The following is a 24,900-nucleotide window of genomic DNA, read 5'->3' on the forward strand; positions in this document are numbered from 1 at the left end:
AAAATTTGTCATGCTCATTAAGGACCTGTTTGTTTTGTTTTTGTAAATGTCATCTAAATATTTAGAATTATAGAGAAACTGACAATGGACAAAAGCTGATTTTCTCCTGAAAGAGGAGTCTGTTGCTGCCAGGAATTCACCATTTTGACATCAGAATTGATGGATTGGATATAATTCCTGTCCAATACAATAGGCTAAGAGGTCAAGTATATTTCCCAAAGCCAAGATACTGCAGTGTCATAAAAAACATCCACTGTGTTCTGGGCAAACACGGTAATTATTTTCTACCTAAACCCCCCTCCTTGGGATTGGCATTTCAATTCTTAGTTATTTCATTTAATTAGTGTAAATTTCACTTAGAAGTAGTGGTGACATAAAATATGTTTTAGAAAGATGGGATAAATATGGTTATAAGATTCATGAAAAAAAATGTAGGTTTTATCAACATCCAGGAAAAGTATCAGAAATGATAAACCTCAACTTCACATGCGAAAGTATGGTATTTATAATGCCAAGGTGAGGAAGAATACAAGAAAAATACATACTCCCTTAGACTTGTTCTTCATTGTTATTTCTCTGATGTCGCCATCAATAGCATTTTTTACCACTTGCTGTTCATTCAGCATTATTTCAAGTGCTTTTAGAATTGGTCCCTGTATTCAAGACATTTATACATTAGGAGAATTAGCTCAGATAATAATGGTGTAGAAATGGGAAACAATTTGAGAATAACATAGAATATATAATTTGGCTCTAGACAACTTTATATATTATCAAATACTAAGTGGTATAAAAGGATATTTTTAAGAAACATCACTGAAAAGACAACAGTTCACTGAAAAGCATCTTAAGGTACAACAGAGCAATTAGTCAAGTGGAACATAAATACACAAATGTGCGTATGTGCATTGCACAATTGTGTGGACCCCTGTGTTTTAGAAATGTATCTATTTGACAGCTTGGAATAATAAATAGCTCAATACTGGGTGTCAGGAGACTTAAAGTCCTAGTGTGACCGAACTCAGATTTGGCTCCTTGATGCTCAAAAAGCAAGTGTCAGTAGGAAGGAAAGGTGCTTTATTCAGAAAAGCATTCCTTCAATCTGAGAAGGTGAGCTCATGCTTGGAGAATGACTTGGAAGATTCCACTCAGCTATAACAATTTCTAAGGGGCAAAGGGAAAACAGTTTTCAGTTAATCATCAAGGAGGAGGTCTGATTCTTTGTCATTATTCCATTGCATGCAGACCCACTGACTTCTGATTGTCTTTTCAATACTGTCTTGCCTGAATAATCAGCCTGCAACTGAATGCTGTCTTGACAGAGTTATCTGCCTGCAAATTTGCTGAGGAGAGAAGCTGGGGGTACAGTTAGTCATCATTTTTTAATTCCTTAATTCTTCATTCTTACTCCTTTTAATCCAGTAAAGAAATCAACAGGTTAGGCAAGGCATTGTGTACGTTCAGTAGAGCAGAAGGCAGGAGTTAGGTTAAATGTTCCCTCGTGATCTCATTTTCATAGTCAAGGTTTAAAGGGAACATAAATAGACAAACAGGCAAGGGCAAAAGAGCCGCTTAGAAATCCCAGCTTCTCAACCACCCTTGCATGTCTGTGAGATGAGGGGCTAATGTGCTGACATAGGGCGCCATATTTTCAGAGTGGGAGATGTGGACTTGGGTCTGTTTGCAGCATCTCTTTGCTGACAATTTTAGTTGCCTGCTTGCACAAATGGGCAGAGCAAGCCACAATTATTCTAGTGCCCACAAGGATACAGATTTTTATGAGCAATAGTGTTAATCTTGTTCTTTCATTGAATCCTGATCGGTGACTTTATCTTCCTAACCATTAACTGTTCAAACCTGCTCTTTTGCGACTTTGGGAGGCCTGGGAGACTAGTTTTCCTACAAACGAGAGGCGGGGGACAGAGAGGTGTTTTGTACCTGGGCAGGGTGGGATGGGCTGAGCAGGGGGGCTTCTGCTCAGTTCCACTAGTTCTACAGGAAGTGGGTGAGTGAGTGTTGAAATGTAAAAGAAGAGTGACAGTATGATACAGTTTGATGGATATGAGAGATACCCATAGACACCATACATTAAAAAGACTCCAAAATTGAATCTACAGTGCTTATGTTATGGATATCATCCCTACACTGTTCCCATCAGTGGTTGCACAAAAACCCTGGTATTGATTTCCCACTCATATTTATTCATGCTTTTCTCTTTATTTGGGAAGTCTTTCTTTTGTGATAATAAAAATTTGTACATTAAAAAATTCAAAATATTGATATGTTCTATTTTGCTTCTTTTTTTTTTTTCTTCTCTTCTTCCCCCCCCTCACTGGTCTTCCTTACTTTTTCCCTTCATTTTTCATTTAATATTTTAACAAATAAGAATTGATGAGCTACTCTGTGACACTCACTGATCTAGGTGTTTGAAATATATCAATAAGCATTTCCTCCTTTAGGGAATCTTCCTGACTCAAGGATGGATCTCTTGCATCTCCTCCATTGGCAGGTAGATCCTTTACCACTGAGCCACCTAGGAAGCCCCAATCAATAAGCAAAACAGATACAAAATCCCTAATTTTATTGACCTTTTACTAGAGATTTATGAAAATAAATTATAGTATCTTGGCATATAATAAGCACCAAAAAAAAAACCTTAAGTAAAACAAAAACAAAAAAACAACTCAAGGATCCACAAAAGAAAAAGGAAAAGTGAGAATTACATGGAGCCCAGTGTAGTGTGCTATGGGAAGAAAAGAAGAATTAATAGGTGTCCATATTTGAGAATTTTGTCAGCAATTGTGAGGATTTTTGCTCAATATTGAAAGTGTAGCATTTGCAAGGTTTTCAATAAATTATTTTTATTATCTAATTTAGTGTAAGAAACATCTGTGATATAATTTTCAGAATAGACTGTTGAGCATTAAATGTAGAAAAAGAATGACTAGCTAGGAGACAACTGGAGAATTTCAGTGAAAACTACTTGGACCAAGAAGATACTGGAGTAATTAAATATGAAACTGACATGATTGGGATGGTTGATATAAAACATATAGAATGTATCATATTTCTTCATAAGTTATTTTTATTTATGTTTAATTTTAATAAGTCAAAATTATCATTTTACAACCTTTCATTTGCAATGTTATTTATTTGCAAATACAGTTAGCACACAGTATCTTCCAAATAGACCTCATATCTGGAAGCAAACAATAGCCTCAACATATGAATTTTCTGAATAAATTATCAGCCATGAATTCATTTCCAATCATAAAGGGCAAATTGTGAATATTGTTTAAAATGAAGCACAAAGACAATTTCCCTCTCAAAGATTATTTTACCATCTGAAAAACAGAGAACCTGAGTGGAATAAATGGTCTGATTCTTTTATTTTAAATAGCACTGAAATTCCTCTTGGGTTTTATAGTAATTATTACTTTTATTTTAAGACCTAAGCAAACAATTTGATGTTGCATTTTAAGACTGTAAAATTTATAAAAATGGGCAGAAAGTATCTGCATAAAGCTGATCAATATATTTGACGGCGTCAGTATGTCATTCCATTCATGATCATTTAGAGTATTTCTGCTGACTGTCTATTAGAAACATCTTTTGCCAGTCATCAAAGAGTTTTGTTAAAATGACTGAGGGATTAGCATATGAATTATCTCAGGTGACAGATATAAAATGTCATAAACTGTCTGGAAAGAATAAATGAAGGGCCAGTACCACACCTCATTGTTTGTAATGTGACTGATAAAATTTTACCACAAAAGCAGCTAAGTAGTTTGCATAAATTATTAAATCATATGCATACATGAGAATTGGTAACTAAACAGGAAATCTTCTTGTGAATTTCTAGTAATTCATTTATTAAAGAAATAAAAGCCCATCAATAATTCAGGATTACTTTGATTATATTCCAAGACTATAATATTTTCAGATGTAGCAAAAAGGAGTTAATTTTGAGACATTGCTTTTGCAAATATATCCCAGATCTGAATAATAAATTGGAATATAAAATACATATCTAGCATGAAACAACTTCAAATAGCCAAAATAGTTATACATTTATTGCAACGTGTTTTTAATTAAAGAATTTAAATTTTCACCAAAGTTGCTTCAGTATTTGCAGCCTAAGTACATTTAATATTTCCTTTATTAATTTTTTGAAGTATGCATTTTCTTTTGTTTCAATGGCTTCTGTTTTGTAAACAATTCAGCTTTACAGTACATTTCAGGTTTTGAGGCAAATGTCGTTAGAATATTTCATGTTTCCCACTGATATAATTTAATATCAAAACTATGTTCTTCATTTACATTTTATTTTAATAAATTGCAAGTTATTTAATGTATATTTTATTTTTATAAAAATATCTATTTTGTATTAATGTGAAAATTGCTTTTTCACATATTATAATTATGAAAATGTTAATATATATAAAATAGAAGGGACACACCAGCTTATGTATAGTTACATAGACAGTTCATTCTAGAAATATTAGCAAATAACACAGAAATCAATTAGTATGCCTTTGAAAATGTGTATTATTTGCATAATTTCCTTCTTGGACAAATTTGCATAATATCCTTCATGGACAAATATATATGAAACCTCAGTTCTTTTCTACCTCTAGCATATATTTTAGATTAGCCTATGTAAAGTATTTAAATGTATTATCATAAAATCACATATATACATATATATTATGTTAGAAAATAAAGGCAAAAGAGATTTAAAATACATATAAAGGGAGGTAAAATAATTAAAAACTGATTTTAAAAAGTCTGAGCCTTATATTCAATAATTACCTCAAAGTTATTTGATAATTAATGTACAGTAATCACCCAGTCTTAAAAAATAAAGTATATTTATTTCTGTAATAAATAAATGCAACACACATATAAGTGTGACCACAGATGTATTCAATACTAAGTTTTAACCTATTTGATAACGTAGACATATGCTATCTTAAGATTTTTGCTATATATTCTAAGTCTAAACTTTTATTGAAATGTTGATAAATGTAATATAAATATAAAATGAACTTTTAAGAGATTGATAATAAAAAATACTAGGAATCAGATAGACTGGGTGGAGGTATAAGCAGGAATATTTTCATCCTTGTCCATACCCATTGTCAGTGAATGGCAGTAACAGTCTTGTTACTGTTGTCGTTGCTCATACATTCCACATAGAGAAGTGGCTTTTTATATTAGATACCACAAATGTGTTTGAAGATGGAGCAGTGAAAGAGCTGATGGGACTCTAGCCCTCATGAATTCTGTAATCAAACACAGAAAGTGTTACAAAACAAAACCAAAAAAAAAAAGGAACACTATAATGAAGAGAGAAATAGGGATATTAGGAAAGGACTCATTATTTTTAGGTCCTCAAATACATGCATACCTCAGAGATATTGCAGATCCAGTTTTAGACTTCTACAATAAAGTAAATTTCACAGTACAGTGTTTCACATGAATTTCTAACTTTCCCAGTGCTTGTAAAATTTATGTTTACACTATATTGCAGTCTATTAAGCATGCAATAGAATTATGTCTAAAGAAAAAACCAATGTACACAACTTGGTTAAAAATACTTTATTGCTAAGTAATTGCAAACCATCATCTGAGCCTTCAGCATAGCATAGCCTTTTTGCTGGCGAAGAGTCTTGCCTCAATGTTTATGGCTTTTGACTGATCAGGGTGGTGATTGCTGGAGGTTAGGTGGCTGTGGCAATTTCTTAAACTAGGAAAAAGTGAAGTTTGGGCATCAACTGACTTCCTTTCACTAATGATTTCTCTGCAACACGCAATGCTGTTTGATAGCATTTTACCCTCAGTAGAATGTCTTTCTTTGGAGTCAATTCTCTCAATCTCTGCCACTGCTTTATAACTAGCTTGATGTAGTAGTCTAAACCTTTTGCTTTCATTTCAGCAGTCTTCACAGCATCTTCATCAGGAGTACATTCCATCATATCTCATCACAACTTTCTTCTTTCATAAGAAACAACTCCTCATCCATTAAAGTTGTATCATGAAATTGTAGCAATCCAGTCACAACCTCAAGCTCCACTTCTAATTCTAGCTCTCTTGCTATTTCTGCCACATGGGCAGTTCCTTCCTCCACTAAAGTCTTGAACCCTTCACAGTCATCAGTGAAGTTTAAATCAATTTCTCCCAAACTCCTGTTTATGTTGTTATTTTGACCTTTTCTGTAAATCACCAATGTTCTTAATGGCATCTAGAACTCTGAATCCTTTCCAGAAGGTTTTCAATTGACTCTACCGAGATACATCAGAGGGATCACAATCTATAGCAGCTATAGCCTTACAAAATATATATCTTTAATAATAAGTTTTAAGAGTCAAAATGACTCCCTGATCCATGGGCTGCAGAATGGTCATGATGTTAGCAGGCATGAAAACAGCATTCATCTTGTTGTGTTTCTTTCTTTTTTTTCTTATTGTGTATCTTTATGAGACCTCTTGGGTGATCAGGTGCATCATCAATGAGCAGTAACATTTTTAAATAATTTTTTTTTTTCTGATCAGTAGGTCTCAACTATGATTTTAAAATATGCAATAGACCATGTTGTAAACATGTGCTTTCATCCAGGCTTTGTTGTTCCAAATATAGAGCACATGCAGAGTAAATATAGCATAATTCTAAAGGGCCCTGGGATTTTCAGAATGACACATGAGCATTGGCTTCAATGTAAAGTCACCAGCTCCAATGGCCCTTAAAAGACAGTCAGCCTGTCCTTTGAAGATTTAAAGCCAGGCACTGACTTTTCCTCTCTAGCTATGAAAGTCCTAGATGGCCTCTTCTAATAGAAGGCTGTTTCATCTACACTGAAAATCTCTAGTTTAATGCAGCTACCTTCGTTAATGATCTGAGTTGGATCTTCTGGATAACTTGCTGTAGCCTCTACATCAGCTTTTGCTGCCTCGCCTTCCAATTTCCTGTTATGGGAAAGGCCTTTCTTCTGTTAAGTCTCATAAACCACCCTCTGCTGGCTTCAGATTTTCTTCCCAGCTTCCTCCCCTCTCTCAGTCTCCACAGAACTGAAGAGAGTTAGGGCCTTACTCTGGGTTAGGCTTTGACTTAAGGAAATGCTGTGGCCAGTATGGTTTTCCATCCAGACTATCAAAGTTTTCTTATCATTCCTGTGTTCATTGAAGCAGCACTTTTAATTTCTTCATAGACTTTTCCTTTGCATTCACAACTTGAATATTTATCACAAGAGCCCTAGATTTCAGATGATCTCAGCCTCTAACATGTCTTCTTCACTGACCTTAGTTATTTCTAGCTCTATTTTTCTTTTGTATTTTTAAAACTTTATTTGTTTTAATTATTTTTTCCCACATATTTTCTATCATTATTAGAGACATTAACTGGCCTAATTTCCATATTGCTATATTTCAGGGAATACGGAAGTCCAAGGAGAGGGTGAGAAATAGGGGGAAAGCTGGTCGGTGAAGCAGTCAGAACATTGATTTCGTTATTTATTGATTTAGCTATCCATCTTTAAGAGGGGCAGTTAGTGAAGCCCCAAAACAATCACAATATTATATTAATAAGAGTTAATAACATTGAAGACCACTGCTCACAGATCACCATTGTGTGGGTGCTCAGTTGTTGCATAATGTCTGACTCATGGGCTGTAACCCACCAGGCTCCTCTGCCCATGGGATTTCTCAGGCAAGAATACTGGAGTCGGTTGCCATTTCCTTCTCCAGGGAATCTTCCCAACCCAGGTATCGAACCCATGTCTCCTGTGTCTCCTGCATTGACAGGTGCATTCTTTACCACTGAACCACTTGGGAAGTTCCACAGATCACCATAGCGAATACAGATTGATGGAACCATTTGAAGTATTTTGAGAATTCCCAAATATGACACAGACACATGAAAGGAGCAAATACTATTGGGGAAAATATCCCTGAGGTACTTGCTGCTTGCCCGGCAGCCACAAAGCATGATAAAGTGAGGTGCAGTAAAATAAATTATAGGCATTTCATGCCTGTTGTGAAATTAAAATTATATAATAATTATTTGAATCTGCTAACTTAGTAAATGATTCAGAAGTTAGAGTTTAATCTAATGACCAATTTTGACGGCTACCTTAAACTTCAATCTACTATTTCTAGTTCAGTGTGCCTTCACTCTATGTGTGCTGTTTTCCACACATTTGTATAAATAGATAATTCCCCAAAGAAAACCATAAGGCTATGTGATTTACATAAATGATATACAACATAAATATCTGGAGATCTCTCATGTAAATAATTTCAGTTCAGTTCAGTTGCTCAGTAATGTCTGACTCTTTTCGACCCCATGGACTGCAGCACACCAGGCCTCCTTGTCCATCACCAACTCCCAGAGTTTACCCAAACTCATGTCCATTGAGTCAGTGATGCCATCCAACCATCTCATCTTCTGTTGGCCCCTTCTCTACCTGCCTTCAATCTTTCCCAGCATCAGGGTCTTTTCAAATGAGTCAGCTCTTCACATTAGGTGGCCAAAGTACTGGAGTTTCAGCTTCAGCATCAGTCCTTCCAATGAATAATCAGGACTGATTTCCTTCAGGATGGACTGGTTGGATCTCCTTGCTGTCCATGGGACTCTCAAGAGTCTTCTCCAACACCACAATTCAAAAGCATCAATTCTTTGGCACTCAGCTTTTTTTATAGTCCAACTCTCACATCCATACATGACTAATGGAAAAACCACAGCCTTGACTAGATGGACCTTTGTGGGCAAAGCAATGTCTCTGCTTTTTAATATGCTGTCTAGGTTGGTCATAATTTCTCTTCCAAGGAGCAAGCATCTTTTAATTTCATAACTGCAGTCACCATCTACAGTGATTTTGGAGCTCAAAACAATAAATTCTGTCACTGTTTCCATTGTTTTCCCATCTATTTGCCATGAAGTGATGGGACCAGATGCCATGAACTTAGTTTTCTGAATGTTGAGTTTTAAGCCAACTTTTTCACTCTCCTCTTACTTTCATCAAAAGGTACCAGGGTCCAGTCCCGGTGGAGTCCAGAGGTTCCCTTTGGATGAGCGGCATCGGCGAAGAAAAGAAAGCAAGTCGAGTCTTGGTTGAGTGCAGAATCAAAACTACTTTATTCTTTTACATCAGTGCTTATATACCCTAAAACCAATAATCCTTTAAAGAGGTTTAAGGAGGGGGGAATGATAAGATTGTACCAGGTGCATAATCATGGGTTACATCATAAATAACTTTCCAGAACAGTCAATACCTACACATAACTTTTAAACAATTCAATGGCAGCAGCTAGTCAACTGTGAAAAGCCATCTACAAACCTTATCTTGGGAAGCTCGGCCCCACGGGGACTTAGCTCTGGTATGTAATCCTAAGGGTCAGAGGTCTCATGAATTCCCTCCTGATCTCACCCTAAGGAATCTTCTCAATCTCATAATGGACTCTATCTACTTTTGCTTATAGGATAGATAGGCCTGTTTATTGGGACCCATGTGCCCCCAGGGACTGTGTTGCTGCCATGCAAAGGTTTCAAGGAGGGATTTTAGGTAAGAGTCAGACTAGTTTTTAGGGAACATAGAAGAACGCCAAGCATCAGAAGATGAAAGGAAGAAGGCCTGGGAGTGGATGGTGGGGCTGTCTCAAGAAACCCCTGGAGGTCCAGGCGCCTTTGCATGTGGAGCGGTCCTGGAGGTCCAGATGCCTTTACATGCCAGCCCCTTGAACCCAGACCTTGTCATGGGCGGGGTTTCTCTCGCCAGCTCCCGACAAAAAGGTTCTTTAGTTCTTCTTCACTTTCTGCCATAAGGGTGGTGTCATCTGCATATCTGAAGTTATTGATATTTCTCCCGGCAATCTTGATTCCAGCTTCTGTTTCATCCGGCCCAGCATTTTTCATGATGTACTCTGCAGAGAAGTTAAATAAACAGGGTGACAATATACAGCCTTGACATACTCCTTTCCCAATTGGAAGCAGTCTGTTGTTCCATGTCCAGTTCTAATTGTTGCTTCCTGTCCCACATACAGATTTGTCAGGAGGCAGGTCAGGTGGTCTGGTATTCCCATCTCTTGAAGAATTTTCCACAATTTGTTGTGGTCCACACAGTCAAAGGCTTTGGCCTAGTCAATAAACAGAAGTAGCTGTTTTTCTGGAACTCTCTTGCTCTTTCTATGATCTGACAGATGTTGGCAATTTGATCTGGTTCCTCTGCCTTTTCTAAATCCAGCTTGAACATCTGGAAGTTCATGGTTCATGTACTGTTAAAGTCTGGCTTGGAGAATTTTGAACATTACTTTGCTAGCATATGAGATGAGTGCAATTGTGAGGTAGTTTGAGCATTCTTTGGCATTGCCTTTCTTTGGGATTGGAATGAAAACTGAACTTTTCCAGTCCTGTGGCCACTGGTGCATTTTCCAGATTTGTTGGCATATTGAGTCCAGCACTTTCACAGCATCATCTTTTAGGATCTGAAATAGCTAAACTGGAATTCTATCACCTCCACTAGCTTTGTTCGTAGTGATGCTTCCTAAGGCACACTTGACTTTACATTCCAGGATGTCTGGCTCTGATCACAACATCCTGTGTTTCAGGATAAATATATATATGTATAATATATGTTAAAATTCAGAATAAGTATATACATATACATATTATGTATATGTCTACATATATAATACACATATGCAGTTAATATAATATATATACATATTTTTCTAAATCTTAAATATTGCTTATAATCTTAAGAATCTAGGTATATTCTAGTTGTACTAGATAATTTTTTTCTAACTTCACTGTTTATATTTGAAAACACATGATTTTTTTTTTTCAAACTGTGCTGTTTACACATGAAAACAGAACAGCTTATTTCAGTAAGAGCATGTGGATATCTAATGTAATGGTGATCAAGCAAAATGTTGTCTGCTTATAAAATATGAGTTAAAAAAAATAAATGTTTTCATTCAAGAATCTTATTTTGGTAGAAGAAAAATAGACCTGGAAGCAAAAGGACAAAGGAAATTTTGCTTCAGGTGGCATCGGATTTCAGTTGAGGAATAACATCAAATCTATCTCTATGCTTAATATTTTTCCTAATATGTGTAGCTATTATCAGAGACACAGCTTATAAACTAGTAGGTATAATTTATTCCTTGTAAATCATTGAATATAATACCCACTTTATTTATATATATTGAACAATAAATATTTTATGTTTGACTTTTGCAGGTATAGCATACCAGAGACAATTTCAAAAGAGGAAAATAATAATTACACACTGCCTTCCACTAAATTCCATAAAGCACCCAATAGAGAGGATTCATCAACATACCAAACTCATTCTTTTTTTTAAGATGATTTATTTTATATTAATTTCTTTACTGTTGTGGGTCTTTGTTGCTGCACATAGGCTTTCTCTAGTTGTGGCGACCAGGGGTCACTCTTCATTGCGATGTGGTACACACACTTCTATTGCGATGGCTTCTCTTGTTGCAGAGCACAGCCTCTAGGCGTGTGGGCATCAGTCGTTGTAGCTCGTGGGTGTTAGAGCGCTGGCTCAGTAGTTGTGCACACGCTTAGTTGCATCGTGGCATGTGGGGTCCCACGGACCAGGGATTGAACCCATGTCTTCTGCATTGTAAGGTGAATTCTTGAGTACCAGGGCAGTCCTATACTCATTCTTGATAGTTTGTGTTCAAGACAGAGACTGTTCTATGGCATATCTATCTTTTTTGTTTCCTTGTTTATTTTGTCACCTTTTAAAAAATCATAAAATATTTCTCACTAAATAAAACAAGAAAGTGCTGAACATAAATGAGCACACTTTCTGTTTTTATCTATTGAGTTAACAGCACTTCAATCTGTATTCACGCTCACACTCTGTTGCTGCATACACAGATATTTAGATATTATGGTAAAATCTACAGATTTCTTAACATTTACATTTTAAGATGTAAACCACAATGCTTTCATTTTATGTGGAGCTACTTTCACTACCCACCTATCTTAAAATATGTCAAAAGACTCCTGAGAAGTGTCCTTGAACTTCTCTAAACAGGACCCAGTGGCATCCAAAATGGTACTGTCCACATTAAAATGTAAATGAGCCCGCAGTTACTGCAACCAAGATCATTTTATACAGGTGTTTAAATATAACAAGACCTTAAAATCGATCCTTCAGGGATACCATAGTTGCTGAACTGCATCTAGGCATAATGCCTTCTATATACGTGGTTTTATTGCTCTTGTGTGATGCTCACTGAACTCTCCAGAAAACAGTCTGCTAAATTAAACAAAAGGACGTCTTACCAAAACCCACATGAGCATTTATTTCAGCTCTCCTCAAAAAGAACAAACATAATTTTTAGTGATTCTGATTTGCTTGACATTTGATTAATATTTCTTGACCAATTACAGTATTAATCAAAAAAGGCACATGCTATCTACCTTAGAACAAACCATGTTTATGAAAAAAATTAAAATGTGACATAGGTTTCCTTGATAAGGGAAGAGTTTCATCTCTGGTTATCTTATGGTTATTTTATTTATCTCTGATTCACCTAATATGTGGTATGTGGTCAAATTGTATGAGCCTCCTCATTGTATGTCACCACCAAGGTGAATTAAATTGCCTCCTGGCAGGATTGTTTCTAGCATACATTCATAATGCATGATTCATAAAGCACTTCCTAATCTCTTAAATCAGATCCTCTACCAGACAATAAATGTAAATGCAGTCAACCTAAGATCTCATTTCCAATGAATATAAGAAAGATAACTTTTCCAATCTGGGTTACTTTATTATCAGTGGGAATAAATGAACCTTATTTTCCCTCTAAATAAAGTCTAGAGAAGGCAAAAGAGAACAGAGGATGCCAGGATAAAAAAAGAGAGATTAATTTTCTATTATTTGATATATCACATTTAAAGTGCTCATGCATTTCTGGGTCTTGTTACCTAATAAATGTCAACGAAAGAAAAATAGAAAGTGGCTTTTGAATTCTGAGCTCATCAATTCCCTCCTTTTCAAAGCTGTACCTCTCAGCATCACTTCTATTTACTGGAGATTAAAAAAATGACAACAAACAAAAGATACTCATTTGATTAGGGTAGTTATATAAGTACAGACTTAACTTTATCTTAAATGTTTTTAAGATATATTTAAAAATATATTTATATCTCAAAATATATTTTAAAAAATATGTACTCTTAATTAAATATACACCCCTAAAAACAATCTGAAGTTTATAAGAATTATTTTTCAATAAATTCTTCTATTTTTATCTATCTACTTATCTATAAGCATCTCTATCACCTATTTATACCATCTATATACTTAACACCTAGTCAATTAGCTATCTACATATTTATTTCCTCTGTTTCTATAGTTTCCTAGAATTATTTTTGAAGAAGGAGTAGCTAAATGGCCACTGGCTCTGGGATAAGTAGATGCATTCAGGAACAAAATGGTCAATACTGTGTAGATGGGAATATTTATATGTGTTTTTAAACTTATTCATCAGTATATTACTAGTCAACCTCTCCTTTTACTAAACTTCAGGTTAATTTCATTTCTTCCCTTTTTCTTTTAACAGAACTATTTCTACAAATAATAATATCCCCACAATGTATATGTAGAAGTAATAAGAGATGTATGATTTGGCACTGATGCAACTTGTGTGTCTTAGAATTATCCTACCTGCCCCAACAGTATGAATTCTCCCTAAACCTACTATATCTGGCATGAGGCTTACAGGCTTTAGGTAGAATATTCCTTCCTAGAACTATTCACAAAATTTTATAAGTATTCCTAAGAAACTTATATACGTAAAATTCAAGCCCCAGGGTGAACTTGGCTTCAGATACTTGTTGATATCTAGGTCTGAACTCTGCAATAGCTAGGCCCTGGGTGCTGTCGCACATCAGGTGGGTGTAGTTGTGTGATGCTGTGTGTGTGTGTGGGTTTTCAGTACCTAAGTCATGTCCGACTCTTTGCGACCCCACAGACTGTAGCACGCCAGGCTCCCCTGTCCTTCACAGCCTCCCTGAGTTGCTCAAACTCAAGGCCGTTGAGTGGGTGATGTTATTTAACTATCTCATCCTTTGTCACCTTCTTCTCCTTTGATGCTACTGACCAGCAAAACTGACGTCCAAGGCTGAAGCCCCCAGTTTCTATACTGATGTGATGAACTCCACACCAGCCATGCCACTAAGATGCAGGCATGGCTATAGCTGGATTCATACAGACATGGACTTCCCAGGTGGCTCAGTGGTAAAGAATTTGCCTGCAATGCAGGAGACACAGGTTGCATCCCTGGGTCGGGATGATCCCCTGGAGGAGGAAATGGCAACCCACTTCAGTATTCTTGACTGGAGAATTCAGTGCTCAGACGGTCCTGGCTACTGTCCATGGGGTCCCAAAAGAGTCAGATGTGGCTTTGCAATGGAGCACACATATGCACATACAGAAATACACTTACATTAAATTTGGTCTTGAACATGTATATGTTTGGAGTAGACAGATTAGGGAGATATATGTGATATTTCAATGTCAGAAAGTGTAACCATTCACAAAAATTCATTATACAGATGCTGACAGTTCTCTGATGATACCAGTGTTGGAGGTGGAGAGAACTTTAATGGTACAGATGTATCCATATTCCTCTGACAATAGAATCTCAGAGAAACTTCCTGAGATAATGTATCATGAAAATTAGAGAATTTGAAAATGACATGGATCTTAGAATTAGACACAACTTAGAAACTTACAACAATAGTGTCTTAGCTAAATCGAAGCTCTTGGACTGGGACCTTGACACGATGCCTCAGTTTAGTTCAGTTGCTCAGTTGTGTCAGGCTCTTTGTGACCTCATGGACTGCAGCATGCCAGGCCTCCCTGTTTATCACCAACTCCCGGAGCTTGCTCAAACTCATGTCCATTGAGTTGACATGATGCCTACTCATTCCTAATTCATTTTGCTTTTCTAGAACAGTGGATCTTGTTTCATTAACTCAAATCCACTCACTATTATTACCTATTACCCACAACCAGTTCAGACGCTCAGGAAAGGGAGGATCTGACTCTATTGCTATTTAATTGCTAAGCCATGTCCAACTCTTTTCTGACCCCATGGACTCTACCTTGGCTCCTTCATCCATGGAATTCTCTAGGCAAGAATACTGGAGTGGGTTGCCATTTCCTTCTCCGGTAGATCTTCCAGACCCAGGAATTGAACCCATGTCTTCTGATTCAGCAGGCATGTTCTTTAGCACTGTGTCACATTATGCTGTGTTTATTCCTTTCTCTTTAGTTCATTTTACAGTGCTTGATAGGTAATAGATATTAAAGTAATTAATGACTGAATGCACGTTTAAATGCCAGTGCCTCATACTTTTGTCACCTGCAGCCCTAAATCTGTTTCTCTTCTGCTACACCAAGTCCCCTGGAACACTATTATATGTATGAATTAATCAATTTGACTTCACCCTATATAACTGAGATTTGCCCTCAACTAGTACTAAGTGATTATTCAGTATATGACCTTATGATTCTTTATTCCATTTAATATTTAAGATACTGTTTAATCTGACATAGAGGGAAATACTTTATGTCTGAGATGCAAGAAAATCTATGATTCCTCAAAGAAATGATTATTTTTCTCCTTTGGAATAATGGCAATATTGTAATTCACTGTGGCGACATTTTGTTTTAACTTGAAGCATCACTTGGTAAGAATAATTTCCAGCATCTTGATATAACACCGACTTTCTATTTTAATTCCATATGTTGCTACTCTGCCATTTTATTATTTTGTTCACACATTTATTTTATTGCTTGTTCTCTTTTAAACAACTTTAAATTATCTGTGGAATATAGCAGGGGATATAAAATGGAAAGTGCTTCATGATTTCTAGCATATAGTAAGCACACAGTAAATGTTGGCTCCATTTCTTCCCCTCTTTTAATATTCCTTTCACTATCAATCTGTCCTCAAGCAATATTTCCAGCTTATTTTCTATGTCTTTACACATGAATGGGGCATGAAATGTCTCATTTCTGCAAATATATTGACCTATATCATCCCTGGACTTTTTAGTTTGGTGAATTTAAAAGATTCTGAGAAATTAGGAGCACAGATGAAGGTGACTATATATGATAAAAAGGATCTTTGTTCACCAGTAGACTTATAACAAAAGTTAAATATTAATCATGACAAAGCAATGATAAGTTTTACACTGTAGGCAGCAATGTAAGAGAATTTCTGTTGCTCATTTCTTTCCAAAACCTGGTATTTTCAGTCATTTAATTTTAACCATTCTGATAGGTATATACTGTTACCTCTGCTGTTTTCTGATAGTTAATGACCTTGAGAAACATTTTGGGGGACGGGAAGATTTATTGGTCAGTCATATATCTTCTTTTGTAAAGTATTTAGCTGTTTTTAATTGAATAAGAATTGTGTGAATTCTATATGTCAGACCTTTATCACATATATGTATTAAAATATTCTCTACAGATTATTCCTTGCAAATTCATTTTTATTAACACTTTTGTAGACTAAAACATTTAACTTTTAATAACATCAAAAAAATTCTACACTATTTTTATTTACAATTAATTTTCTTTAAGTCCTTCTTAAGAATACTTATCTCCCATTGTTACAGGATTTTTGTCTTCTGTTTTCTACAGAAGTTTTAAATTTCATCTTTCACATTTAAATCAATGATTCATCCTATTCTAATTATGACAGGGCTTAATGTCAGCATTTATTTATCTTTTACATTCATACTCAGAAACAATGTTTTCTTTTCCTAAAAATACACCCAGGATAGTGTTTGATTTAGTTTGAGTCTAAAAGATAGCAATCATTTTATAAAGGGGAGGGAGGGTCAATTACTGACACATATTATGAGCAATAGTGTTTCTAATGTATTTAAATTGATTTATAATATTCTGAGTGTTTTTCCATATTTTGTCATTCTTTTTATACTTTGCTATGCACAAACTTTTGCCATGCATATTAATATGAGTTCAAAGTATATGAGTAGCTATCTCCACTTGGAAAACTTACATCTCAGTGATATAGACAGAAATTATTTTAAATTCCATGTAAATTCAAAATATAAAGGTGGCATATCTGAAAAAATAATCCAAGAGGAAATTTTCAACGAAAATACCCAAATATACCTACTTTATGGGCTTCTCTGGTGGCTCAGACAGTAAAGAATCTGCCTAGTCTGATGCAGGCTTGATCCCCGGATCGGGAAGATCCCCTGCAGAAGGAAATGGCAACCCACTCCAGTCATCTTGGCTGGAGAATTCCATGGACAGAGGAGCCTGGTGAGCTACAGTGCATGGGGTTGCATAGAGTCAGACACAACTGAGCGAGGAACAATTCTACTTCATACCCATTTTTTAAAAAACTGAGTGTTTCAAGTTAAAATTTCAAAATAAACTAGATACACATGTAAAATACATTGAATAGCAGAAACAGAACAATTTTTATTAGTTTCTTTCATTTTTATATGTATTTTAAATATCGAATACTACTGTTATTTTGAAATTGTAAGAGGTAGTATTGTTTCTTGGTGTCTTTAGTACCTGATGATTGATTTCTATAATCTCTTAAAATTTTTACAATTTGGTTCTCTGTGTACAGATAGAGGCAGATGGTTTGAAGATGAAAATTATCAAATTAGGAATTAAATTCATTTTAAAATCAATTTAAGGGTTATAGATTAGGTTTGCATATATTACACATAACACCCACTCACACCTACACACAAACACAGATATTTCCATAAATGAGTTAGTTTTCATGAAAAATGACATCTCTAGAAATTGAAAGCAAATATTTTAAGAAAAGTATTGTTGATTTTGTTGTATTAATCAATTTAAAAATGAGCTTCCTTTTTTTGCAAGAGAAAAACATTATAAATAATTTATCTTCAGCTGTAATATCATTTGAAACAGAATGAGGATTATTTTAACATTTTCCTGGGAGTGATAAATTATAAGAAAAATATCAGGATAAAACAGTGTTACTAACATGTTGTTAAAAAATACTGTATTTTATTCAACTTGGGGAAAAACACTACTATCTTCCCGATGCTCATTCTAAAACCTTAGAATCTATAAAAGTGTAATAGTTAGATTTTCTTCACTTTATTTCTTTTTGTATGTTTATGGTTTCTAATTGTTTTAGTGACCTCTGGATAGGGTTTTCCCAGCAGGTAATGAAGTGGTTATTATTTTTTTTTCTTCTGCCAGGAAATAAGCAACCCCAGGTCATCATTACTTAAATGAGTAGATGATTATATAGGTAAGGGGGAAAAGGGAATATATGTTAAGAGAAGTTTTTTTTTTTTTTTAGTGATTGAAGAATATTTTCTTAAACTAATACAAAATGCTTTATATTTGTCATTTCTCTATTGAAAAAGCATTAGCCTAAGTTCACTGCTGAGTGTATACCTAATGGAAGGAATAAATCTTTGACCACTGATAGTACAAATATGGCTGTGACCTGTGCAACATCTCAAGGTTAATACATAGAAAAGTTATAATTCAACAGTAAACCTTCTTAGTCCTGAAGTTGTATGGAAATGGGTTTGGCTCCATTCAGTACAGTTTACATCTGTATTCTTCTATTTATTGTTTCACTTTTGTCAAAGTTTGCTTATGATTTTGATAATAAAATTATTTTTATATAATTTAGATCATAAAAAGTTTTATAGAAAGGTTGAATAGTTAATTGTGCTAATTGTGTAGAATTTAATGCATTTTCTTGGACTAGAAACCCAATAGATGTTATCTATCTCCTTTGTTTCCATTAGACTTGGGGCTCCAATACCCCCAGTGTTAATATTGGCACCTGATGTACACAATTTAAGAATAATAACTTTAATATTGCTATTTTGTGATGTTGTTCTATATACTAATATACTATAATTTATATATATAATATATAATGTAATTAATATGCTAATCTATCTGCAGGGATGAAAAACATAGATTGACTTTACCGAATGATTTAAAAATGATTATAAAGACTCATAAGGGGCTGTTGGTGCCCTGAATGTGTGTATCTCCTCATAATCCCTAAGTTGAAATCCTAAAATCTGTGATGATATTTGGAGGTGGGGCCTTTGGGAGGTGATGGCATGATGAAGGTGGAGCCCATATGAATGGTATTAGTGCCCTTATGAGAAAAGACACAAGAGAGCATGCTTCCTCTCTCCGCTTTCCATCACTTGAAACCAGAGCAAGAAGATGGCCATCTGTGAGCTAAGCTTTAACCATACACTGGATCAGCTGGTGCCCTGATCTGGGACCCCCCAGCCGCCAGAACTGTGAGAAATAACTGTTGGCTGTTAATCTGCCCAGCCTATGGTATTTTTGCCATAGCTGCCAGAACTGACTGAGGCGGGAGTATGTATGCAGGTCATGCACACTAGTGCATTCAGAGAGGGAAATACCCAATTACATTTTAGGGTGTGAGATTTCTACCCCAAGTAATGTCATCATACAAACTTGGCAGACTCCGTGTGCACTGACTTGGCATTCCAGTACATCACACAAATGGAGATCTTGAAAGATAATTCTCATTTCTGGTTTTCAACTCGCCAGTATCCCACAGATGTTAAAATTTGTTCTTAATTCTTCAGTGAAATGAGTTTTGCATCTTGCATTCTAGAGTAAATATACACTTGCCCAAGTGGCCCTAAGCTGAGCTGTGATGGGAAAGCTGAGAGAATAAGTTTCCTACAAGCTTCTTCCACAAGAAAAATTCCACTCTTATTTTTGTATACACTGACATTCCTCATAAAGCTTTGCATAAAGAAAGGATTCTGATGCTATTAAAATGTTAGAAACAAAATATTAATTTTTAGCATTTATAATATATAGGTTGAACAACTTAAGTGCTAAAATCATAGAAGTGTTACTGCTTCATCTTCAATTTTTAATGTACATCAATGACTACTGCTCAGCTTAAAAAAGAAATACTTCCTAATTTCTATTCTCAAATTTTAAAGTTACTCATTTACCACAAGTTTCCATTATGACCAGATACTGTTAATATTAAATTGAGCCACATGGCGATTTTATGTGGCTCAATTTAATATTATAAAATGATAGAGTATTGACAATTACATATGGTTCATTGTACTATACAAGGTCATGTTCAAGAACAGAGGTCACATCACATGAAGGAAATCAATTCCAAACTGAGATGGTGGGGGAAAGATAAGGTTGATGTAGCTTTGCAGCTACCATTTGTTTCACGAAGGCTCTTAAAAAAGAGGAGAGCGAGGTACTTTCGGGTCCTGAAAAGCCAGCAGAGAAATTAGGCTGGGTGTGGTAGGCGAGAGCTTCTTGATCCAACAAGTCCAAACATAGGGCTTGAGCACATATTTTGTTGTGTATCTGGGCACATACATATTTTGGAAAATTGAAAGGAGAGATAAGAGTTATGTAAATGCATACAAAGGCTGTGTATTCATCATTACCGTAACTTATAAACCTGTCAGCTGAATAAATGAGGCAATTTGCTAGACACATAAGACAAGCTCATCTCTGATGTAGAGGTCAGAAGGAATATTTTCTTCAAATTCTTTATTTGAAACGGGCTAGATGTATCTTAAAACACCATGCCTTTTTATCTCCTTACTGTATGATATTGAGGCTCATTTTATTTGATTCTTTGAATTCATTGTTGTTCTTAATCCAGTCATAAAGTGGTATAAAATTCATGCAATCAGAAAGTTGGTAAACACAAAAATGAAGAATTAATAATATAAAACTAACTCAAAGGAATAAACTTTTCTAAAGAAATTTTGCAAAATTAGAAAAGCAGTCAAATCAGAAAAGAATTTTTTTTTAATCTCCGTAATTTCCAGTTATGCTAACTGAATCAATAGCATGAATACACCGAGGGAAGCACTGAAGCATCCTCAAGGCACTGTGTATGTGTGTGCTCAGTTGCTCAGGCATATATGACTCTTTGCGACCCCATGGACTGCACCCCACCAGGCTCCTCTGTTCATGAGATTTTCCAGGCAAGAAAACTGGAATGGGTTGTCATTTCCTTTGCCAGAGTATCTTCCTCACCTGTATCAGGGATGAACCTGTGTCCCCTGCATTATCAGGCAGATTCTTTATCACTGCACCACCTGAGAGATTTTTGTCTTTTTTACAAGAAAACATGAATCCTTTTAACAAAAAATAAAATTGTTAATTTAAGTTGATTTAAAAAAAATTAAGTGAGATTTTTCAGGGAAGGTATTTGACATCGTTTAGCTCTCACTTTGAATTACAATATGCACTTATGGAAAATAAAAGGCATTCCTCTCATCATGTATTATGTATTATGTCATTTATTCTTTCATATATTTCAAGTTTTTCATTTCCCCCAGTTAGCTTTGAATATTTAGTCATTATGACATTTTTATCCATCTTCTGGTTCTCTCCCTTCCCCTCATATATATTCAAATATTGGAATGCAAAATCCCTCTTTAGGTTTTATCAATACTTTAACAAAAATAAATGAAATTTCTTTAATTTTTTTTTTTTTGGATTTGAAAATAGAATGGAAATAAGTAACTAAATAAAAATGAATGCTAATTATATTTGGATCTTTCTTCCTATGTTGTGTAGCATATGCATTTTCCCCTTTGGTGGGGTGTATTCTTAGGCAAAACCGAACATCAGAGTGAATGAATATTGCAAACATGCTGTATCTATAATAATTGGGTAAAAATACCACATTGATACATTCAACAAAATTTTGCTACCATACTCCTTACAGTAGAAAAATCTAACAATGTTAGTAAAACTTGCTCTTATTTCTTGCTTTGACACTAATGGGAGTTTTCAGTAAAGACTTCAAGTCCAATTGATGCATAAGCTAGTAGCGCTCCTTAATTGTGTTTGTAAATTCGATAGCTATTATAGAAAGAGACATTCTTGGCTGCACTTTACAAAAATTATTCTGCCTCTTAGACCATCCTTTATTCATTCTTAATTTGTTTTAAAGCTATTTAATGTTCAGAGTAAGTCAGGAATGTATACTAGTCTCTCACCGACGGGGGAGGCTTTTGTCCTGTCACCTGCTTCTCTGATAACTCAATACGTTTTGCTTAAATCCAACATAATGATGTAGAAAGTCTAAAAAAGATGAAAAAAAAAATGTTTTGCCTACATTCTAAGAGAACTAGAAATAAAGTGTGTTCTGAAACTTTAATTGAAATGATTTCTTAATTGAAAGTAGTAGAAACATTTCAGTTACTGTGACAAATTTTTATTAATAATATTTGTTACTGAATATGAAATATTGACATTTTTCCAATACTGGGGAATGTTTTAAGTCCTATATCCTTCAAAAATATATTTGCTGTCCATATACATATATATCACATAGTTGGAATTGAAATATGGAATTGAAATAATCATTAAAAATGATTATTGTGTTGAGAAGCAGTGGTCACTTCTTGTAAACATAGATTCCTTTCTGCTGTTGGCTGTCTCAAGGCTGCCTGACTACTTCTCCGGAATCCCTCGTAGTCCTGCTCTGCCTGCCTAAAGGTTGACCATGAATGCTGTTCTCTTGAACCCGAATTTGGTTCTGTACCCCACCATTGAATTATATCTTGGAGACAGTAGTTTCAGATGAAGTAGAAAAAGACAGCTTTATTGATTTGGCAGGCAAAGGGGGCCACAGTGGGCTAATGCCCTCAAAATGGTGTGTCCCAACCTAGAGAGGATAGTGAGGAGTTTAGTAATAATGGTTCAATAAAGGCATGATCAACTCATGGACATTTTTCTGATAGATTGGTGGTGAGGTAATTGGGAGTCAGCATCCTCTGTCTTCTGATTCCAGCCCTTCTGGGGTCTGTGTGCTTATGGGCAGCATATAGTTAACTTCTCCCACCTGGCGGGGTTTTCAATACGTACTAAACAGCTCAAAGATATTGTTATGTGTGTCCCTTGAGCTGGAAACAGGACCCTGCCCAAGGCTGCCCTATTGTTTCTGGACTATTCCTCCTTTGTACATCCCCTCCCTTCCCTAATTAACAACTGTTTGAATCTGCCCATTGGAACTCAGGGAAGGTCAAGGAGGCTGAATGAAGCCTGTTTCCTGTAATCAATGTAATGGGGAACACAGAAAGGCTTTTGTGCCCAGGAACCCCACAGAGTCCTGCTCAGTATCAGGCCCAGACTCCCGTAACGAACATACAGAAAGAGGTGGTTTGTTTATAATCAGTTGGCTAGTGGTGAAGAATCTACCTGCCAATGCAAGAGACAGAGGAGATGCAGGTTTGATCCCTGGGTCAGGAAGATACACTGGAGAAGGAAATGGCAACCCACTCCAGTATTCTTGCCTGGGAAGTCCCATGGACAGAGGAGTCTGGTGGGCTACAGTCCTTGGGGTCGCAGAGAGTCAGACAGGACTGAGCAACTGAGTACACACACACACACAGCAGTGGAGAAAGTGAGGAAAGGTGGTCACTCTCATCACTTCTCTGTTTCTCTAAACATATCATGCTTTGCTTTCTACATCCTCAGCCAGGGGAATGTGCTGGGCAGTTTTCTTCCTAAATTGGAAATTTTAAGTGACTGTCATCCTCCTTTGTCACTGGCCTTCCTCTCCAACGGTATATGTTTTTCTCCTTTCTTGCAATCTAAGAATCATCTAGAAGAGAAAATGAAGGAACTGAGAATACTGGCATCTGATCTCTTCTCCTTCCTCTCCCCTGCAGACTGCCACTGTACCGTGGGATTGATTTCTCCACTAAATCTATACGTGCCTCTCTGCAATATGACTGTGACTCAGTTCGGGAAACTTTTGACTATGGTTTTCATCTGGATACTCTCACAAACAAAATCTAAGGCAACCGTTTATGTGATGATAATTTCCTGGGGAGGATTTAATCCCAGTGAAGCCAGAGTGAGCCGACAGGGAAGTAAGGCAGGGAAAGAAAGAAACTTATTGGAGGATTTGCTCCAGAACTGGCCACGGCAGCAAGAAGAGCTAACTACCCATGCTTGCCAGACTTTACAAAGACACTGCAAGAAGGTTCTCCGTGGGGACTGAGAAGAGGGTACTGCACTGTGCCTGGATGAGAGTGGTTGATAATGAGTGATGCAGCTAATAGCGGCATCTTCATCTCTAGCAACATCTACAGGAAAACTAGCATCCGGCCCCACAACCCTAGATGGGTGTTATCCTTTAAAAGCCCATTCTAACCAGGAGGAAAGGATTCATGGATAAACCAAATCTGGTTCAGCTTACCATTTGCATAAAAACAGATCCACTTATATACTCTTAAAATATTAGAATTTCACCCTGAAATAGCATTCCTTGAACTTTTTGCCTCTGAGAAAGATCCAAATCTTCAAGGCTGTTGCTGATTGCAATCTAAATCAAGTTTTAGCAAACTAAACTTTAGCCTCTGGCCAAACCCAGACCACATGATTGTTTTTTTGTGTGTCTCTGAGTAATAGCTTTCACATATTTAAGGATTTGGGTGGGGGGTGGAGGTGAGGGAGGAAGAAAAATCTGTGATAGAGACTCCTAAAGCTTAAAACATTCAAAAGATGTAGCTGTTTAGAAAAAAAATTCTAAAAACACTGTAAAAAGGCTTCCATGTACATACCGCTATATTTAAAATGGATCATCAATAAGGACTTACTGTATCTGCTCAGTATTATGTGGCAGCCTTGATGGGATGGGAGTTTGAGGGAGAATGGATACATGTGTAAGTATGGCTGAGTTGCTCTCCTGTGTGCTTGAAACTGTAACAAAATTGCTAATCAGCTATACTCCAATATAAAATTTTAAAATGTTTTTTTAAAAAAGAGCTTACAGCCAACTAAGCTATAGCTCTTGCTCCAAC

The 24,900-nt window shown here is 35.8% G+C and overlaps 1 pseudogene; it reads right to left on the reverse strand.

Moving 5' to 3' along the window:
- The window catches only part of LOC133047603 (tigger transposable element-derived protein 1-like), a 40,163-nt pseudogene extending 31,087 nt beyond the window's left edge, over positions 1-9,076 (reverse strand).
- Between the last annotated feature and the right edge of the window lie 15,824 nt (positions 9,077-24,900).

The sequence above is a fragment of the Dama dama genome, chromosome 27, assembly GCF_033118175.1.
Source record: "Dama dama isolate Ldn47 chromosome 27, ASM3311817v1, whole genome shotgun sequence".
NCBI classification, from domain to species: Eukaryota; Metazoa; Chordata; class Mammalia; order Artiodactyla; family Cervidae; genus Dama; species Dama dama.